Source organism: Pelmatolapia mariae, linkage group LG3_W (assembly GCF_036321145.2).
Source record: "Pelmatolapia mariae isolate MD_Pm_ZW linkage group LG3_W, Pm_UMD_F_2, whole genome shotgun sequence".
Taxonomy (NCBI): domain Eukaryota; kingdom Metazoa; phylum Chordata; class Actinopteri; order Cichliformes; family Cichlidae; genus Pelmatolapia; species Pelmatolapia mariae.
Window position 1 is genome coordinate 63,138,919 of NC_086229.1, and position 19,424 is coordinate 63,158,342.

The 19,424-nt window shown below is 47.8% G+C and overlaps 1 protein-coding gene across 1 annotated transcript in view; it reads right to left on the reverse strand.

The window, feature by feature from the left end:
- The window catches only part of LOC134623853 (GTPase IMAP family member 8-like), a 520,463-nt gene that overhangs the window by 305,342 nt on the left and 195,697 nt on the right, over window positions 1–19,424 (reverse strand). The gene's annotated exons all lie outside the window — the stretch shown is intronic.

A 19,424-nucleotide genomic window follows, 5' to 3' on the forward strand; every position in this document is an offset into this window, starting at 1 on the left:
CTCATCTGACTTCTGTGCCCACCCCGGACAAGCTGCTGATGTCCATGCTGATCACGTGATTTTAATTAATTCAAGTTGGTGGGGCTAGGGTCGAGAAGAGTTCCAGGACACCCCGGACGGACGATCATCTGAATAAATTGGCACAAAGAATGTATTTCTTTGTGTGGAATGGCGTCCATAGCATTCCAACAGAAATGCCATTTCCGCTGTCACATTTCCAACATTTTTCAAAGTATGAGTAATCCCCGCTTGTTGTATTGATCGGGATTACCTTCTTGTTCCGAGGCTGAAAACAAACATAAAGGTCACTGCCTACTTACTAGTTGGAGGGATGGGAGACTGCAGAATACAAGCAGCAGAAAGTGATGGGAGATTTCCAGTCCACAAAGAGTTTGTGCACTAATCTACACACATGCTTTATAATGTCATCTAAAATGTTTGGGACAAAGACACCATTTTTGTTGGTTTCCCTTTGTTGATCTCCGCAGAGGATTGCAAGTCAAGCGATAAATATGCGATTAAGGTGCAGTCTTTCAACTTTAATTTCAGGGTTTTACATTATATCTGAATTTTGGAAGCATTTTATAATGTGGCACAGGGGCTTAGGGTGTAATTACCCCTAGAATTAAATGGAGTTTAATTTATTGATATTTAATGAATACTTATATAATATCACCCACTGTTTTGTGTATTTTTCCACAGAACCTAATGGAGGCTTACAGCTGAATAACTGTTTCTATTCCATGCGTTGTCTTTTATCTTCTGATTTATGCACACTTAAAAACTCTGTTTTAAAGTATCTATATAAAGTTATTATATCATGTAACTTCACTTTTATATTTTATTAATTCATTCATTCATGAGTGGAACTGTTCTCAGAGCATTTCACTCTGCAGCACTGACAGTCGTCTCCTCTTATTTTCATCCATCTGTCAGTCAATGCTGGATGAAGTACTCAAACCATCAGTAACATGTCCCAGTCAGAGCATCTGCATATAAGCTCCTGCTGTCTGAACCACTCTGAATCATCAGTACAAAGCTCATCCACTCTTAGCACAAACCACGCTGTTTACCATCATTCCCATCAAAAGAGGGAAGAGGAGCGAACAGAGGTAATAACTGAGTGGTTATGACTGAGTTTGACGCTCACAGATCTGCACAGACAATATAAGTCGGTTTCCTCTGCAGATTTCACTCAAGTTCACAGCAGCATTCATCTGCAGAGAGTCCTGAATGCATCATTTCTACACAAAGACTTCAGTGATTTCTGCTGTTGCACTGAAACAAAGAGTCTCGTATCTCTATACAGAGTAGAGCTTCTCTTCCATTTCCAGAACTAGTGGTTATGAAATCACAGTCATCTAAAATAAGAACCAGCGATTTGGCGTCTTCAGTTAGCCTTCTGCAGAGCTGCGAGGAAGCTGAAACTGATTAGCCGCTTTATTATTTGATAATTGAGAATGTAGTCTTATGAATGCTGACCATTGGCTCTATATATCTTAGTAGACTGTCAACTGGAATCCAGCTTTAATTCCTGTATGTATGAAGACAACAACACCATCACAACAAGCTTCTGACTGATCTGTTTGACTGAATTTTGTCTCTCTGTCACAGTTCTCCTCACACATTATCACTGAGGAGGCTTTGTTTGAAGGAAAAACAGGATTTATTTATTTATTTGCGTGGAGTCACTCCAACACTATTCTGATACTGACCTCTGAGCCTCCAGCGTGCAGTGTGGACTCTTCACAAAATAAAAAAGCTGCTTCCCTTCAGATTACCTGAAACTGTTATATATTTATTTACCAATCAATCACATCTAACTGGTTCTCGCTCATTTTATGTTAAGCAAAATGTATGTATGTTATTTTCTAGGAGTTTTCTCATCCCCAAACTTACAGTATTTTTTAACGTATTATTGTTGCTATTATAAGCCACGATCATGGCACTGAAAACTGACTTACAGCCCCATATACCTTGCTAACTCATTAACCTTCTATTATGGGACATGTCATATAACCATGAATTTATCCTTCTTAAGGTTAGGGATACTGCCAGAATATCAAAAAGAACTTAGCTTTCAAACTTTTACTCATAACTCACACAAGTGCACAGGCCTTTATTTTATTCAGTTTCCAGTTCCATTGGTTGATAATAAAACTTATCACAATAGAACATTTCATTTGAAAAGATGATGCTATTTAAAAATCTTTAAATAAATGCATGAAAAGAATAATTTTCATTATGAGCCAATGTCTCCCCAGTTAAAAAAGCTAAAAACTGGATTTGTGAGAACATATTCACAACTAATACATCTATCCATCCATTATCTCCTGCAATCATGCTAACTACACTAATATTCAAGCTGTAACTGAAGCCTTGAAAACAACAAGTGAAAATACATCATTGAAAATCACAGCTGTCTTCGAAGAGGCTTCTTCTTTTTCCCAAACTCCACTACTGTCTGTCCTTATGCATTACTCTCCTTCACATCATACCTGTCCAACACCTCCCCATTCCCTCTTTTCCCTTCACCTCTAGGTCCACTGAAATTTGCTCAAAACACCACCTGGGGACACCCTGTACTAGTGATGGGATTTCCGGCTCTTTTTAGAGAACCGGCTCCTTCGGTTCGGCTCACTAAAAAGAGACGGCTCTTTCGGCTCCCAACCGGCTCTTCAGGTTGTTTTGTTGCTTTAATTAATTTATTATTACAATAATATAAAATTATGCACAAAAGGAATTAGTAATGTAAAAAAAAAGTGGTTTTATTTATATATGTTTATATATAAATATATACAGTGGCCCCTAGAGACACGTACAAACTCCAAAAGCACGTACAAACTCTAAAACACATTTCTAGCGTTAACTGAACTTCCAAAACAGAGCTACCTAGATCACTTAAATTACACAATTGAAAGCATATGTGTAGTGTTTGTGTATTTATACACAAGCACTGATATATATTTAAATAATTAAAAAAAAGTTCATTTACCTCTTACTACCACACACCGGTCGTTGGTACTTGCTGGCTTGTGTAGCCTCTAGGTAACAAAAGCTCAACACTGCATTCTGTAGCACTTCTTTTGTCTTTTGTACATGTTTTGGAATTTTTATGTGCTTCTGAGGCTACGTCCACACGTACACGGGTATTTTTTAAAAAAAACAGAGATTTTCCATTTTTCGTTTTAAAAAATAATCCCGTCCACATGTAAATGCAGAAATGAAGTAAAACGCTGCTAGGAGCATGCCAAAGCAACAGGTGTCGATATATTCCTAAATGTGTAGAAATGTTGGCCAATCAGAAGTCTAGAAGCCTCGGTGGGAAATAGTAAACAAAGATGGGGCGTAGAAGCAGAACCGAGTCGTATGTGTGGAAGGACAGTAACTGTGTGTGTATATGTAAGCATTTAAACACTGCAGAGAGTACAATTAACAGTAACAGTATTGTAGAAATTCATTTCACCGAAACAAAAGTGGCGCACAGTGTGACGTCAAAAAAGGTGCACATCTTTGACGCTGCGTTTTCTCCGTTTTCCTCATCCACCCGTAAATGCAAAAACGGAGTTTTCGAAAATAGACATTTTTAGAAATCTCCGTTTTCAAAAATACCCGGGTACGTGTGGATGTAGCCTGAGTTTTTATGTGTTTTGGAGTTTTTACGTGCTTCTGAGTTTTTACGTGTTTTGGAGTATGTACGTGCTTCAGGGTTTGTACGTGTTTTTTAGTTTGTACTTGCTACTTTGTCTCTAGGGGCCACCGTAAATATACTTTTATTTTGTCACTCCACATAAAATGTAATAAATAAATCATATAATACAAAAACCAACTAGTCACTGTTCAACTTTTAACTATTTAAATTTTCAGCTTTTCCTTTTAAACAAATTTAAAATGAAACAACACAAAACACTGCAAACCACAGCACAATTAAATATAAATTAAGATATGAAAAAGAAGATGCATATTCTCTGTCATATGGGCCTGCATGAATAAACTTTCTGAATCCTTTATTATCTGCAACTGAAAATAGCTGTGGATGATTACTATACCTTTTTAATGTGACGTTGTTGTCCCTGGCTCTCTTTCTCTGTCTGTCCCTCCCGTTCCTCTGCTACTGAGGCTGTAACTACCGCCCCTCCCCCCTCTGCCCAGCGCAAAGCACAAGGCTCGCGTGCGGAGTGAAGCGAAAACAAAGTGCGAGAGAGAGAGGGTGAGAGAAAGAAAGAAAAAAACCCACGGCTCGCGATAAGGACCCGGCTCGCGTCATTCACTTCAAAGATCCGGCTCTAAGAGCCATTTCGTTCGCGAACGACCCATCACTACCCTGTACCACTTCACTCAAGATGCTTCAGAATTTTTCTTTGTCTTCAGACATCCAACCTGTCAGGCATACAGTCTGTAGTGGAATTTCTTTTATTTACGTATTATTCACGTTATTTTATTGTATAATGCCTTGGTGCCACTTGGTTTTAGCATGGCTCAGTGTCTCACATATTCATGCCATTGAACAGCTTGGTGATTATATCTCAGGAAGTTGGGGGAAGCAGACAACTCCACAGGAAGACTCTTTTGTCTCTTCAATGACTGTAAGGGGTAGCAAGGGAGTGTGAAACTTTCTTTGGGGAAAAGACCAAAGGTTTGAAACAGCTATGTACTGCCTTTTGTTCCTGTAGGAGGTATTTAAACCCAGGGCCATGCTGGGCTCAGGTAGAGACCCCATCTTATCTTAATGTCATTTTAGTACCATATCACCACCACCTCACAATCAATTCCTTGGTCTTTGCCACGTTGAGCTGCAGATGATTCTGCTCACACCACGTGACAAAGGAGTTGACCACAGCCCGGTACTCTGTTTCATCACCCCTATTGATGCATCCAACCACCGCAGAGTCATCAGAAAACCTCTGAAGATGGCAGGACTCTGTGCAGTGGCTGAAGTCTGTTGTGTAGAGGGTGAAGAGGTAGGGGGAGAGGATGGTCCTTTGTGGTGCCCCTGTGTTGCTGATCACCTTGTCAGACACACACTGTGGAAGACGTACATATTGTGATCTTCCTGTCAGGTAATCAACAATCCAGGACACCAGAGAAGCATCCACCTGCATCGCTGTTAGCTTATCACCCAGGAGGGTCGCCCTGATGGTGTTGAAAGCACTGGAAAAGTAAAAAAACATGACCCTCACAGTGCTCGCCAGCTGGTCTAGGTGGGTGTAGACACGATTGAGCAGATAGATAATGGCGTCCTCAGTTCCGAGACAGGGCTGGTAAGTTGGGGGTGGATCAGGGGACATGACGCATTGAGTATTTCTTCTTTTATCCCCTTCTAACTCACTACGTGTTAATAGACTTCTCTGAATTGAACCATACTTGTTATTAATCTCTGGCTGTCTTATGGCCCGTCTAGGCGCGGCCAGACCACAACAACAAGGGTGATCAATCCCCGTCCAACCCCAAGCAACACGTCACACACTTAATATTTTGTGACAGTGATTTATTTACAATGAGTGCAGTTAAACAAAGGAAGGGAGCATATCATAACTTCAGGGTGAACCCAAGGCCAAAACAACAAACAAAAGGTAGCCTATCTCAGGAATAAACACAACTTACCTACTCAAAAGAACTAAACCAAACGACAACCACTTTCCTCCCTGCCTAACAGAAACAGGAGAAAACTGATCAAACAAAAAGGCGGTCCATCCCTACATGCTCTTACATTAATCAACATAGTAACATAGTGACACAGTGAACGGTCTGCCGGTTGGGTTGGGCCGACAATGAATGAATGGCAGTCCCTGGCGGTCTCTACTTATCCGCTGCCTCCCGGTCCTCAGCCAATCAGTGCGAGCCATCCACCCTGGATGCACCAACCACGGAGGAGCACCTGCACACTCAAATTTGCATATGATTACGATCCCAGGCGTAACACACAGCATGTTTTTGTCCTGTCTTCCTCCCTTTAGCCCAATCAGTCATAGCAGATGGCTGCCTCTCCCTGAGCCTGGTGCTGCTGAAGCTTTTTATCTGATAAAAAGGACTTTTTCTTTCCACTCATACCAAAGTGCTTCCTCATACGGGGTCATAAGATTGTTGGGTTTTTCTTTGTATGTATTATTGAGTCCACTATTATACACCATCTACACCAGTGACTGCACCCCTACGCACCCCTGCAACATCATCATCAAATTTGCAGACGACACCACTCTGATGGGGCTCATCACCAACGATGATGACACCGCCTACAGGGATGAGGTCCTGCGACTGTCAGAATGGTGTAACTACAATAACCTCACCCTAAACACCAAGAAAACCAAGGAAGTGGTCATGGAATTCCGCAAAACGAGGACTGATCCTCCCCCCCTCTACATAAAAGGTGACTATGTGGAGAGGGTGTCCTCCTTTAAGTTCCTCGGCACCCACATATCCGAGGACCTATCTTGGTCCACAAACACATCAGCCCTAGTAAAGAAAGCCCAGCAGCGCCTGCATTTCTTGAGGGTTTTGAGATGGAACAGGCTGCAGACTGAACTCCTAGTGTCCTTCTACCGTGCCACTATCGAGAGTGTGCTGGTGCACGCCATTCCTTTGTGGTATGCTGGTTGCACAACAGCTGACAAGAAGAGACTACAGAGGGTCATCAGAACTGCAGAGAAGGTGATCTGCTGTCCACTCCCCATCCTTGACTTAATTGCCAGCTCAAGATGTCTCTCCAGAGCCAGGGCAATTATAAAGGACCACTTCCATCCTAACCGCCACCTCTTCAACATCCTGCCCTCGGGAAAAAGGTGAAAAAGGCTCAGATCCATCAGGTGCAAAACCAACAGACTAAAGAACAGCTTCTTCCCGTGGGTTGTCAGAACTATTAATGAAAACTAAGAGTGCGTAAAGACTTTCCCAACACATCCACCTTGACACCGCTGTTGATCATGTGCAATATCTCAGTCTTTCCATGTTCTGTGCAATATTTGTGGCTCAAGTGCAATCATTTTGGACCCAGTCTGTTTCAATGTTTCCTACACATATACCATGTATATAGTTCCACTCACATATGTATACATATACACTGCTTTGTATTTTATTCTACTTATTTAATTATTTATTCATTTATTTATTTTTTCTGCCTTCGTTGTATATTGGTTTCTCTTCTTCTTACTTTAGCACCTTTGTGGTCCATCTACCCAATTTCGCTGTGCAAGAAACTGCACAATGACAATAAAAAGCTCTATGTCTCTCTAAGTCTATTGTAGGGTCTACCTTACAATATGAAGTACCTTGAGGTGACTGTTGTTGTGATTTGGTGAATTTAAATTTAATTGGACCCCTGCTCTATTTTTTTCTTCCTGCCCCCACCATGGTGGAAAAGCTTCAATCCACCTCCAGTGCTCTTGGCTTTGCTTCCCTTCCAATTGCCTTCTCTCCATTATATTGGCCAGCTCTCAGTTTACATAGTCTATATATTTAAAGTCCCTGTTCTCATCACTGAAGCTCTTGCTTTTTCTTCTCAGCCAATGACTGTTAAGACACCTTCTTCATCATGTCTTCAGAAACTAGTAACCCGTTTCACAATGGAAAGAACCTTATGTTATTATTAAAGTTTTTAGCCATTTTGAACCTTTGGCTCTGTCTTATCTGGGAAAATTGTTACCCAAATTAAGTCTGGCTCTCCCATTGATGTCGTCCCCCCTCGCTTTTTTAAAAAGACGTTTTAGACACTATTGGACCTTATATTCAAAGGCTTATAAACAGCAGCCTGACTTTAGGCAATGTACTTATAACTTTTAAACAGGCAGTGGTCCAGCCTCTGCTGAAACGTCCTGGCCCGGATTACTCTTGTATAATTTCAGGCCTATTTTTAAGCTCCCTTTTGTTTCTAAAGTTTTGGAAAAAGTAGTGTCTTCACAGCTGCAGTCTTTTCTAAATAGTCAAAACATTTTTGAGGTATTTCCGTCATGTTTTAAGTAGAGATGGACCGATCCGATATTAGGTATCGGTATCGGTCCGATACTGACGTAAATTGCTGGATCGGATATCGGTGAGAAATAAAAAATGTAATCCGATCCATTAAATATCAAAAAAGCACCTCACAAAACTTGCGACACGGCGTAACTTGGCTCATAACCGTAGCACGTCGGAGCAGTGTGCTCACCTGATAGAGCGGCTGTGTGTATTTGTAGCCTTGCTAGCAAACCAGCATTTCGTCTCCGAGGAAGTTATCCCAGAGAGAAGTAAAGCAAGTGTGTAAGTTCATCTCTGAATGTTTGTAAAGCGTACCTACGTTAAGCTTAACAACCGATATATGGAGCGACTGCCTCTCTCTCCCTCCCTCTCCTGCCGCTACTTCATGAAACTGCTTAATGATCAGCTGATCGGCTTTTCTGTCGTGAGTCCGTCTCTCTTCTTTGTTTTTGGCCCACTTTGCACCAGAAAGAGGAAACCAGCGGCTGAACAACAGCAGCTGTCGTTAGAATTTATTTAATATTACTTTCTAGACCAGGATCCTTTTCTACGTAGCTGACGGCTGGTAACTGTGCAGGGGCGGATCTAGCAAAGTTTAGCCAGGGGCCCGATAGGGCATTAACAGGGAAAAGGGGGGCACAAAGACATACTTTTCTTTCTTATTCTCATTTAAAATGTCTAGCTTTTAATAAATAATTATCTGAATCTTACACCCAAAGTTTTAATCTGATGTAAAATGTATAGAAGTCCATTACTGTATATAGTAACTGTTAAGTCTAATATACCCTAGTAAGCTATAGTACTTTTTCCTTTGGGAAGATACCATCTGTGCAGTCTGCAATTCTGTAGAAGAAAGATGTTGAATCTATTTAATTATTCTTGAAAAATAATTTATTTCTGTGCATTTTTTTTTCACACTGCATCAAATTAAAGTTGATTACATTGATTAAGCATCATGAGGTGGAGGGTGGGGGGTGGTTCCCTTTTTTTTTTTTTTGCTGGGAGTTTGCAACCCTATTAGTTAGTTTGCTTAATATTTCTGCTAAGTACTCTTTACAATACCAGAATAGGGAGGATGGAGTAGGTTTAAGTTTATTAGATTGATCAGTATTGCTGAACTATGAAATATTTTGGGTGCAGTGTATTTTTTACATACAGGTATAACAGAATAGCTTTAGTGTTGTTGTTTATTTAAACTTGAGTATGAACTTATACAAAATGCAGCAAGATATTAAAAAACAGTTTTATTGATTAAAAAACACACTATATCGGATTAATATCGGTATCGGCAGATATCCAAATTTATGATATCGGTATCGGTATCGGACATAAAAAAAGTGGTATCGTGCCATCTCTAGTTTTAAGGCACTTCACAGCACAGAGTCTGCACTTTTGAGAGTTTTCAATGATATTTTACTAACTGCTGACTCGGGGACTCCATTCTATTTGTGCTTTTGGATCTCACAGCAGCTTTTGACACCATAGATCACATCTTTATTTCTCACCTAAAAAAATCATGTTGGAGTTATGGGTACTGCCTTGGAGTGTTTCAAGTCATACCTGTTTTGACAGAAATGTCTCTGTCGCACTTGCTAAATTCCATACATCCTTCACCCCCCTCCCATGTGGTATACCTCAAGGATCCATCCTTTAGCCCCTTCTTCATTTATTTACTTCCCCTTGGCCCTATTATTAAAAAATTTAATCTCTCAATTTAATCTCTCACATCATTTGTATGCCAATGACTGTCAGATTTACTCACCCCTGAAACCAGGGGCGTTTTTAGCCCAATGCATCAAAGCACCCCCAAAGATTTCTTACTTTTTTGACAATATTTGCTGTTTGTGTGAAACACTACTAAAAATATAAAAAGCATACAGTACTTGATTGAGATGTAACATTTTAACAACAAAAGTTAGATGGAAAAACTGTTTATTCAAAAATAACTAAATAAACGTATTGCAAGATAAGTTTCTGATAGATTTTATGGGTGCTTTGTGTGCTTTTAAAAATGCCGATCGATACACGACTTTATGACTAAGGTGCCTGTAAAAGTTTGATCTTAGAATAGCCTGTAATCTCTGTATAATTTTTTATATATATTTTTTGTAGAACACTATGCACCTTTGATGAGATTGTTATGCTGAATTTGTAGTGGTGTGGTTCAACATGGACAGTGAAAAGGGTGTTATGAATGGCTGTGTGCAGACAGGAAAAGGACCCAAAGTGCAGACTCCGGAGACAAAAGGTGAACTCAAAACAGCTTTAATGATGAACTCAAAAAGGGTAACAAAACATACCTGGGAAAAAATCAAAATAAACTTAAACCAGAGAACTGACAGAACACACAGCTAGGTAAACGGTAGATCGCGACAGAGAGCACAGGAAAACACAGGGCTTAAATACACAGAGGGAGCAATCAGGGAATGGGTAACAGGAGGGAAACACAGCTGGGGCAAATCAGGACTAACGAGACAAGGAGAGCAAAACCAGATACACTAACATGAGACATGGACTTTCAAAGTAAAACAGGAAACATAACACAGACTCACAGGCAGGCATTATAACAAAGGGAACAAAGACGTGGGACCAGGGCAGACACAGACACTGACTGGACGTGGGGATACAGCAAACAGGGGAGACAGCAACTCAGAATCACAGACAGAAAACCAGAACACTAAAACTCTAACAGAACCCACCCAGAGAACCTAAACTAAGAATAATCCAAAATCCCAAAAAGCAAAACTAGAATATAATGAAATAACAAACTCAAAGAACCAAAACACAAACCACTGGGTCGATGACCCCCCCCCCCCCTTAAGGGCTGGCTTCCAGACAGCCCAAACCAGAACACCAAAAACAACCAAACCAGGGCGGGCGGTGGGGGAAACAGGACGGAGGGCTCAAAACAAACCAAACAAGGAGCCAGAAACAAAAAAAAAAAACGCAAACACCGGAGCCCGGAAAACAACATAACAAAACACACAGGCGGCCAGGAAAAACAATTCACACAAAGTTCAGGGGGCTGGCCCGGAGGACGACGGCACAAGAGTCCAGAAAAAAGTTCAGGAGGCCGGCCGGGCGGGAGGCACCGGCGGCGACGGAGCAGGTCAGGAGGCCGGCCAGGCGGGAGGCACCGGCGGCGACGGAGCAGGTCAGGAGGCCGTCCACGACGGCGAGGACGTCCAGTCATTGGCCTGGAAAGCGGCCGGACAGGACGTGCAGGACGAACAGGCCAGACAGGACGTGCAGGACGAACAGGCGAAGCTGAAGCCAAAGCCGGAGCAGGCCTGACAGGCGAAGCTGAAGCCAAAGTCGGACCAGGCCGGACAGGCGAAGCTGAAGCCAAAGCCGGACCAGGCCGGACAGGCGAAGCTGAAGCCAGAGCCGGACCAGGCGACGGCAAAGCTGAAGCCAGAGCCGGACCAGGCGACGGCGAAGCTGAAGCCGGAGCTGGACCAGGCAACGGCGAAGCCAGAGCTGGACCAGGCGACGGCGAAGCTGAAGCCAGAGCTGGACCAGGCGACGGCGAAGCTGAAGCCAGAGCTGGACCAGGCGATGGCGAAGCTGAAGCCAGAGCTGGACCAGGCGACGGCGAAGCTGCACGAGACGAAACAGATGGTGGGACTGCAGGCGACGGCGTGGGAGCCGCAGGTGGTGGCACTGCAGGCGACGGCGTGGGAGCCGCAGGTGGTGGCGACGAAGGCTGGACGGGCCCCTCGGACCCTCCAGCTGAGGCAGAAGGCCGGTGCGGTTCTCCAGAACCCCCAGCGGGAACAGAAGGCTGGACGGGCCCCTCGGACCCTCCAGCAGAGACGAACAAAGGCTGGTGCGGTTCTCCAGAACCCCCAGCGGGAACAGAAGGCTGGACGGGCCCCTCGGACCCTCCAACGGAGACGAACAAAGGCTGGTGCGGTTCTCCAGAACCCCCAGCGGGAACAGAAGGCTGGACAGGCCCCTCGGACCCTCCAGGCGAGGCAGGTGGTAACTGAGCAGGCGACTGAGCTGACAGGTGAGCTAATGTTCGAGCTATTGATAGAAGTTTAAGTTCTATTGACTGTTGTAACGATGGTAGTAATGGGGGGTTAGGTGGTGGATTAGCAGTAAACTGAGCTCATTCCCCTAAGCCTCCAGAAGCTGAAAACAACCGCTGGACGGGCTCACCTGAGCCTCCAGCGAGGTCAGAAACAGGTGCAGGTACCTGCCGGACACCAGCCACTCCCCCCCGAGGAGAAGGTACGGGTGCTGGAGCTAACTGGTTCCCGGTCATCCTCACGCTGGGAGCCGGGACAGGCACCGTCAATCGCTGGGCAGCTGCTGTCCCCACCCGAGGAGCTGGTACGGGTGCAGCGACAGGCAGAGCCTCAGCCGGCCTGGACACTGGAGCAGGGACCAGCTGGACCTCAGCCTCCCTCACCTGAAGCACCGAAACAGGTGCAGGGGAATGCTGGGCCCGAGCTGCCCTGGGAGCAGGAACACAATGGGGCGAAGGAGTAGGTTCAGCAAACACAGACTCCTCTACAAAGTTTCTTAGCTTCCTACCACCACCACGTCTAACAGTCTTAACAGTTTTCACAGCCTCAGAATTTATGTGGCCAGGGTTAGAAAAAACAAACTTGGCAAAAGTGGGTTTTAGCTTGTTTCCACCATGATGTACAGTCCAAGAACCAACAGTCTTAGAAGAATGTACGTTGTCATTAACTAGCTTGTGAGGACTTAAACCAAAACTGGCTTCCCAATCCAAATCCTCATCGAGAAACGAGGTCCCGAAAGTCTCTGAGGTGAGCTCATAATCCTTACTGATTAATGGCTCAGGTGGAGTGTGGAAAGTGTAGTCCTTTTGGCTCACCATAGGAGGTTGCTCAGAAGTGTCCATATGACGGCAAAGTGAGCGCCGTTTCCTTTGGGCAGAGGTAGCTGGCGGCGTAAGCAAGTGAGCCTCTGGTGCACAGAACGGTGACGCTGAGGCTGGAGCGTGAGCACCTGAAGCCATACGGAGGACTCCCAACTGAAGCGGCCGCATCTTGAGTGCCAACGGAGCAACAGGTGGAGACTTCTGGCAGCTCCGGGGCCCACCGAGAGCCAGCCGAGTTCCATGGAAAATGCGCCCGACGTCAGGGGTGCGCCATGGCTTCCAGCGGAGTTCCTCCTTCAGCTGGGCAAAGGCTGCTCGGCGTCGCTCCTGAAGTTCAATGTCTGCTGGGTCCATAGTATAGTCGCGATCTTCTGTTATGAATGGCTGTGTGCAGACAGGAAAAGGACCCAAAGTGCAGACTCCAGAGACAAAAGGTAAACTCAAAACAGCTTTAATGATGAACTCAAAAAGGGTAACAAAACATACCTGGGAAAAAAATCAAAATAAACTTAAACCAGAGAACTGACAGAACACACAGCTAGGTAAACGGTAGATCGCGACAGAGAGCACAGGAAAACACAGGGCTTAAATACACAGAGGGAGCAATCAGGGAATGGGCAACAGGAGGGAAACACAGCTGGGGCAAATCAGGACTAATGAGACAAGGAGAGCAAAACCAGATACACTAACATGAGACATGGACTTTCAAAGTAAAACAAGAAACATAACACAGACTCACAGGCAGGCATTATAACAAAAGGGAACAAAGACGTGGGACCAGGGCAGACACAGACACTGACTGGACGTGGGGATACAGCAAACAGGGGAGACAGCAACTCAGAATCACAGACAGAAAACCAGAACACTAAAACTCTAACAGAACCCACCCAGAGAACCTAAACTAAGAATAATCCAAAATCCCAAAAAGCAAAACTAGAATATAATGAAATAACAAACTCAAAGAACCAAAACACAAACCACTGGGTCGATGACCCCCCCCCCCCCCCCCCCTTAAGGGCTGGCTTCCAGACAGCCCAAACCAGAACACCAAAAACAACCAAACCAGGGCGGGCGGTGGGGGAAACAGGACGGAGGGCTCAAAACAAACCAAACAAGGAGCCAGAAACAAAAAAAAAAAACGCAAACACCGGAGCCCGGAAAACAACATAACAAAACACACAGGCGGCCAGGAAAAACAATTCACACAAAGTTCAGGGGGCTGGCCCGGAGGACGACGGCACAAGAGTCCAGAAAAAAGTTCAGGAGGCCGGCCGGGCGGGAGGCACCGGCGGCGACGGAGCAGGTCAGGAGGCCGGCCAGGCGGGAGGCACCGGCGGCGACGGAGCAGGTCAGGAGGCCGTCCACGACGGCGAGGACGTCCAGTCATTGGCCTGGAAAGCGGCCGGACAGGACGTGCAGGACGAACAGGCCAGACAGGACGTGCAGGACGAACAGGCGAAGCTGAAGCCAAAGCCGGAGCAGGCCTGACAGGCGAAGCTGAAGCCAAAGTCGGACCAGGCCGGACAGGCGAAGCTGAAGCCAAAGCCGGACCAGGCCGGACAGGCGAAGCTGAAGCCAGAGCCGGACCAGGCGACGGCAAAGCTGAAGCCAGAGCCGGACCAGGCGACGGCGAAGCTGAAGCCGGAGCTGGACCAGGCAACGGCGAAGCCAGAGCTGGACCAGGCGACGGCGAAGCTGAAGCCAGAGCTGGACCAGGCGACGGCGAAGCTGAAGCCAGAGCTGGACCAGGCGATGGCGAAGCTGAAGCCAGAGCTGGACCAGGCGACGGCGAAGCTGCACGAGACGAAACAGATGGTGGGACTGCAGGCGACGGCGTGGGAGCCGCAGGTGGTGGCACTGCAGGCGACGGCGTGGGAGCCGCAGGTGGTGGCGACGAAGGCTGGACGGGCCCCTCGGACCCTCCAGCTGAGGCAGAAGGCCGGTGCGGTTCTCCAGAACCCCCAGCGGGAACAGAAGGCTGGACGGGCCCCTCGGACCCTCCAGCAGAGACGAACAAAGGCTGGTGCGGTTCTCCAGAACCCCCAGCGGGAACAGAAGGCTGGACGGGCCCCTCGGACCCTCCAACGGAGACGAACAAAGGCTGGTGCGGTTCTCCAGAACCCCCAGCGGGAACAGAAGGCTGGACAGGCCCCTCGGACCCTCCAGGCGAGGCAGGTGGTAACTGAGCAGGCGACTGAGCTGACAGGTGAGCTAATGTTCGAGCTATTGATAGAAGTTTAAGTTCTATTGACTGTTGTAACGATGGTAGTAATGGGGGGTTAGGTGGTGGATTAGCAGTAAACTGAGCTCATTCCCCTAAGCCTCCAGAAGCTGAAAACAACCGCTGGACGGGCTCACCTGAGCCTCCAGCGAGGTCAGAAACAGGTGCAGGTACCTGCCGGACACCAGCCACTCCCCCCCGAGGAGAAGGTACGGGTGCTGGAGCTAACTGGTTCCCGGTCATCCTCACGCTGGGAGCCGGGACAGGCACCGTCAATCGCTGGGCAGCTGCTGTCCCCACCCGAGGAGCTGGTACGGGTGCAGCGACAGGCAGAGCCTCAGCCGGCCTGGACACTGGAGCAGGGACCAGCTGGACCTCAGCCTCCCTCACCTGAAGCACCGAAACAGGTGCAGGGGAATGCTGGGCCCGAGCTGCCCTGGGAGCAGGAACACAATGGGGCGAAGGAGTAGGTTCAGCAAACACAGACTCCTCTACAAAGTTTCTTAGCTTCCTACCACCACCACGTCTAACAGTCTTAACAGTTTTCACAGCCTCAGAATTTATGTGGCCAGGGTTAGAAAAAACAAACTTGGCAAAAGTGGGTTTTAGCTTGTTTCCACCATGATGTACAGTCCAAGAACCAACAGTCTTAGAAGAATGTACGTTGTCATTAACTAGCTTGTGAGGACTTAAACCAAAACTGGCTTCCCAATCCAAATCCTCATCGAGAAACGAGGTCCCGAAAGTCTCTGAGGTGAGCTCATAATCCTTACTGATTAATGGCTCAGGTGGAGTGTGGAAAGTGTAGTCCTTTTGGCTCACCATAGGAGGTTGCTCAGAAGTGTCCATATGACGGCAAAGTGAGCGCCGTTTCCTTTGGGCAGAGGTAGCTGGCGGCGTAAGCAAGTGAGCCTCTGGTGCACAGAACGGTGACGCTGAGGCTGGAGCGTGAGCACCTGAAGCCATACGGAGGACTCCCAACTGAAGCGGCCGCATCTTGAGTGCCAACGGAGCAACAGGTGGAGACTTCTGGCAGCTCCGGGGCCCACCGAGAGCCAGCCGAGTTCCATGGAAAATGCGCCCGACGTCAGGGGTGCGCCATGGCTTCCAGCGGAGTTCCTCCTTCAGCTGGGCAAAGGCTGCTCGGCGTCGCTCCTGAAGTTCAATGTCTGCTGGGTCCATAGTATAGTCGCGATCTTCTGTTATGAATGGCTGTGTGCAGACAGGAAAAGGACCCAAAGTGCAGACTCCAGAGACAAAAGGTAAACTCAAAACAGCTTTAATGATGAACTCAAAAAGGGTAACAAAACATACCTGGGAAAAAAATCAAAATAAACTTAAACCAGAGAACTGACAGAACACACAGCTAGGTAAACGGTAGATCGCGACAGAGAGCACAGGAAAACACAGGGCTTAAATACACAGAGGGAGCAATCAGGGAATGGGCAACAGGAGGGAAACACAGCTGGGGCAAATCAGGACTAATGAGACAAGGAGAGCAAAACCAGATACACTAACATGAGACATGGACTTTCAAAGTAAAACAAGAAACATAACACAGACTCACAGGCAGGCATTATAACAAAAGGGAACAAAGACGTGGGACCAGGGCAGACACAGACACTGACTGGACGTGGGGATACAGCAAACAGGGGAGACAGCAACTCAGAATCACAGACAGAAAACCAGAACACTAAAACTCTAACAGAACCCACCCAGAGAACCTAAACTAAGAATAATCCAAAATCCCAAAAAGCAAAACTAGAATATAATGAAATAACAAACTCAAAGAACCAAAACACAAACCACTGGGTCGATGACCCCCCCCCCCCCCCCCCCTTAAGGGCTGGCTTCCAGACAGCCCAAACCAGAACACCAAAAACAACCAAACCAGGGCGGGCGGTGGGGGAAACAGGACGGAGGGCTCAAAACAAACCAAACAAGGAGCCAGAAACAAAAAAAAAAAACGCAAACACCGGAGCCCGGAAAACAACATAACAAAACACACAGGCGGCCAGGAAAAACAATTCACACAAAGTTCAGGGGGCTGGCCCGGAGGACGACGGCACAAGAGTCCAGAAAAAAGTTCAGGAGGCCGGCCGGGCGGGAGGCACCGGCGGCGACGGAGCAGGTCAGGAGGCCGGCCAGGCGGGAGGCACCGGCGGCGACGGAGCAGGTCAGGAGGCCGTCCACGACGGCGAGGACGTCCAGTCATTGGCCTGGAAAGCGGCCGGACAGGACGTGCAGGACGAACAGGCCAGACAGGACGTGCAGGACGAACAGGCGAAGCTGAAGCCAAAGCCGGAGCAGGCCTGACAGGCGAAGCTGAAGCCAAAGTCGGACCAGGCCGGACAGGCGAAGCTGAAGCCAAAGCCGGACCAGGCCGGACAGGCGAAGCTGAAGCCAGAGCCGGACCAGGCGACGGCAAAGCTGAAGCCAGAGCCGGACCAGGCGACGGCGAAGCTGAAGCCGGAGCTGGACCAGGCAACGGCGAAGCCAGAGCTGGACCAGGCGACGGCGAAGCTGAAGCCAGAGCTGGACCAGGCGACGGCGAAGCTGAAGCCAGAGCTGGACCAGGCGATGGCGAAGCTGAAGCCAGAGCTGGACCAGGCGACGGCGAAGCTGCACGAGACGAAACAGATGGTGGGACTGCAGGCGACGGCGTGGGAGCCGCAGGTGGTGGCACTGCAGGCGACGGCGTGGGAGCCGCAGGTGGTGGCGACGAAGGCTGGACGGGCCCCTCGGACCCTCCAGCTGAGGCAGAAGGCCGGTGCGGTTCTCCAGAACCCCCAGCGGGAACAGAAGGCTGGACGGGCCCCTCGGACCCTCCAGCAGAGACGAACAAAGGCTGGTGCGGTTCTCCAGAACCCCCAGCGGGAACAGAAGGCTGGACGGGCCCCTCGGACCCTCCAACGGAGACGAACAAAGGCTGGTGCGGTTCTCCAGAACCCCCAGCGGGAACAGAAGGCTGGACAGGCCCCTCGGACCCTCCAGGCGAGGCAGGTGGTAACTGAGCAGGCGACTGAGCTGACAGGTGAGCTAATGTTCGAGCTATTGATAGAAGTTTAAGTTCTATTGACTGTTGTAACGATGGTAGTAATGGGGGGTTAGGTGGTGGATTAGCAGTAAACTGAGCTCATTCCCCTAAGCCTCCAGAAGCTGAAAACAACCGCTGGACGGGCTCACCTGAGCCTCCAGCGAGGTCAGAAACAGGTGCAGGTACCTGCCGGACACCAGCCACTCCCCCCCGAGGAGAAGGTACGGGTGCTGGAGCTAACTGGTTCCCGGTCATCCTCACGCTGGGAGCCGGGACAGGCACCGTCAATCGCTGGGCAGCTGCTGTCCCCACCCGAGGAGCTGGTACGGGTGCAGCGACAGGCAGAGCCTCAGCCGGCCTGGACACTGGAGCAGGGACCAGCTGGACCTCAGCCTCCCTCACCTGAAGCACCGAAACAGGTGCAGGGGAATGCTGGGCCCGAGCTGCCCTGGGAGCAGGAACACAATGGGGCGAAGGAGTAGGTTCAGCAAACACAGACTCCTCTACAAAGTTTCTTAGCTTCCTACCACCACCACGTCTAACAGTCTTAACAGTTTTCACAGCCTCAGAATTTATGTGGCCAGGGTTAGAAAAAACAAACTTGGCAAAAGTGGGTTTTAGCTTGTTTCCACCATGATGTACAGTCCAAGAACCAACAGTCTTAGAAGAATGTACGTTGTCATTAACTAGCTTGTGAGGACTTAAACCAAAACTGGCTTCCCAATCCAAATCCTCATCGAGAAACGAGGTCCCGAAAGTCTCTGAGGTGAGCTCATAATCCTTACTGATTAATGGCTCAGGTGGAGTGTGGAAAGTGTAGTCCTTTTGGCTCACCATAGGAGGTTGCTCAGAAGTGTCCATATGACGGCAAAGTGAGCGCCGTTTCCTTTGGGCAGAGGTAGCTGGCGGCGTAAGCAAGTGAGCCTCTGGTGCACAGAACGGTGACGCTGAGGCTGGAGCGTGAGCACCTGAAGCCATACGGAGGACTCCCAACTGAAGCGGCCGCATCTTGAGTGCCAACGGAGCAACAGGTGGAGACTTCTGGCAGCTCCGGGGCCCACCGAGAGCCAGCCGAGTTCCATGGAAAATGCGCCCGATGTCAGGGGTGCGCCATGGCTTCCAGCGGAGTTCCTCCTTCAGCTGGGCAAAGGCTGCTCGGCGTCGCTCCTGAAGTTCAATGTCTGCTGGGTCCATAGTATAGTCGCGATCTTCTGTTATGAATGGCTGTGTGCAGACAGGAAAAGGACCCAAAGTGCAGACTCCAGAGACAAAAGGTAAACTCAAAACAGCTTTAATGATGAACTCAAAAAGGGTAACAAAACATACCTGGGAAAAAAATCAAAATAAACTTAAACCAGAGA